Genomic DNA, 3059 nt, shown 5'->3' on the forward strand with positions numbered 1-3059 from the left:
ATTGTATTCATTTAAACTAATATTCAAATAATAACTAATTATTTCCCGAAGAAAAATTCGAATAACTGAAGAAGAAGAAAAATTTTAACATAATAAATGTGAAAACAAAACAAAATGTCAAGCTGAAAGAAATAAAACGAATGAGGATTAAAAAAGATTACCAACTTTTATTTAATAAAATTTGTTCGAACATATCACAAATTTCTACAAATTTGTTAAAAGACATAGTAATAGATTTTCATAGTTCAAACATTTCATTTATAAAAACAGTGTACTCAGCAAATCACAAACAATTACCATTACATTACAAACAATTGATACATCAATCATTATTAATGTTTCTAGGACAAAAAATAATAATGAAATTAATATAATAAACAATAATATAAAATTATTTAATATTAACAACAATACTGAAATCGTTAAAAATATTCATAACTCACTTATGAAAATTTTATCAAATAATATTACTTTTGCTATACCAAGCACATCAAATCAATTAATAAATTTAAATGGTAATAGTGAATTCGAAAATTTATTACATGAAATTCCATCACAAAATATTATGATGAAACAAATGCTAATATATTTAATAAATCAAAATTAACATTTTCCTCACTAATCTAATTGATAAAAATAAGGTTATAGATCGAACATATTAAAAAAAAACATGAGCTTTACAAAAAGGTTATATCGATTAATACATCATATGGTATTAATGAATTACAAAATATTACAGAACGTTATATAGAAGAAATAAATGTAAACTGTAAACATTGTGGTGCAAAATATTTTAATTCTGAAAAAGTAGCTAATAACAATAATTTGTTTAAGGGGGGAATCCTATTTTTTGGGTAAAAAAATCGATTTTTTTAAATGGAATATTATATTGTAGTATGAAATGTTGGAAATGTGTACAACAAATTTTAAATCAAAATTCGTAAAACTTTAGTGAAATTATAAACAATAAATAAAATCGGCGCGCAGTTATATAACTTACAAGTACCCAAATATTACATTCCGATTTTAATGAGTTTTTAGTATGTTGTTCTCCAGACTAAAATAAGCGACACATATTTTGTTTACACCCATATGCACTTTTAAGGTAAAATACTAAAAAAAAAATCGATTTTTCTCTTTCGAGCGAATATCTTTGAAACTATAAGAGGTAGAAAAAAATTTCTAAAATGAAAATTGAATGGTTTCAAGAGTATTTTATAACTATAATAACAAAAATTTTGTTTAGATTGTTTATAATAACAATTATTTATTTATAAAAAAAAATATTTTATTACAGTTCTAAAGTACTCTTAATGCTAGTCAACTTTCATTTAGAAAATTTTTTTCTATCTCTTATGGTTTCAAAGATATTTTCTTCGAAACAGAAAAACCAATTTTTTTCAAAAGGGTATTTCAAAAGTGCGTATGAGCACGTATAAAAAAAAATACGTTTTGTTTATTTTTGTCTGAAAAACAACATACTAAAAACTCATCAAAGTCGGAATGTAACATTTGGGTAGGTTTATTTGTTAGCGCATTGAAACTTCAAACGCGTTTTTCTCGAAACAGCTTTTTCGTGACTGGTGTGCATGATATCTACGAAATTAATAGTATAATAATAATAATAACCGATCATCTTCCGTTTTGAACTGCATATTGAGGAAATATCTCTTTATCGTACGATGAAAAAGAAAAACAATCCGTTATATACTTTTTTATTGCAAAAAATTCGGCCAATTTTTAAAGCGAAATCGATGATTTTTATTTGACAAACCGCCATTTTCTCAATTATCAATTTTGTTTGGCTGTTTATCAAACGATAACTATATGTATATAAAATTAAATGCTGTCAGATTTTTATATTTTAGATGACCAGGATGGAAGATATCTTGCACATCAGTGACAGAGATACTTCGTGCGGCATCATATTTGAGGAGAGATAACAGGCGTAATATTGGCTCAAATTTAATAAAAAAAAATTGTAATTACATTTAAATATAGTAAAATAATGTTCAAAAATTCAAATGTATTGACTTTATACTTTGGTAAAAAAAAATGTCCCCCAAAAATCAATTTTTTTCGCCCAAAAAATAGGATTCCGCCCTTAATGATTGTTGTAATCATGGATCTATTGAATTAAATCCTTTACTCAACCTTTATCTCAACCTCCATATGAACTTTATGAATAATTTATTGGAAATCATCCAAAATCAAAACATTTTTATGATCGTATTTGCTGCTATAATAATACGTTTTCATTTGCATCATTTAATACAAAAATTTCAAATTTTAATACACAAAGACCTGAACCTTATTGTTTTAAAATTCAAGGATAAATTTATTACATTAATATTTATTAAATTAATATCGCATTATATCCCACATCTAATAAAATGCCAAGCTATGGACAATTCTTTCGTAGATAATAATGAGGCAACAGAACGTAGATTATACCGAAATTCGTATCTTGATGAAGAAATTTTACATTTAATTTTAATTTAATGCGTACGAATAATATTTTTGCACAATCCTGTAGAATGACGCATGAAGAAATCTAAATGCAACAATTAACTGAAAATTACAATATACGTGATTTACATTTAGGATTTTTAACAAAAAAAGGTATTGATCGCGTGCGATACAATGTACAAAAATTAAATGAAGTAGTAACTGTTTTCTTTACTACTGCAGATGGAGAAATTCCGGAAACATATGTTACAATTTATAATAAAAACAATAAGACATTATAACAAGTTAATACAATAAATCTAAATGTAGAACTATGGATATATCCATTGTTTAATCTATATGATAATCTATATGATAATCTATATGATAAAGGTTGACATGATAATTTATTATAATTTTTACAACGTAAAAATAACAATAAACGAATAATATAGAACTGCTTACATAAAATATCGAATAGCTATACGTGATGATTTTAATATTTTTATCACGGGAAGACGATTATTTCAACAATGACTTGTAAATAATTACGTTAAAATTAAAAAAGATCGGATTAATTATTGCAAACAAAATAAAAAACAACTGCGAGC

The sequence above is a fragment of the Trachymyrmex septentrionalis genome, unplaced genomic scaffold (assembly GCF_001594115.1).
Source record: "Trachymyrmex septentrionalis isolate Tsep2-gDNA-1 unplaced genomic scaffold, Tsep1.0 scaffold79, whole genome shotgun sequence".
In the NCBI taxonomy this organism is placed as follows: domain Eukaryota; kingdom Metazoa; phylum Arthropoda; class Insecta; order Hymenoptera; family Formicidae; genus Trachymyrmex; species Trachymyrmex septentrionalis.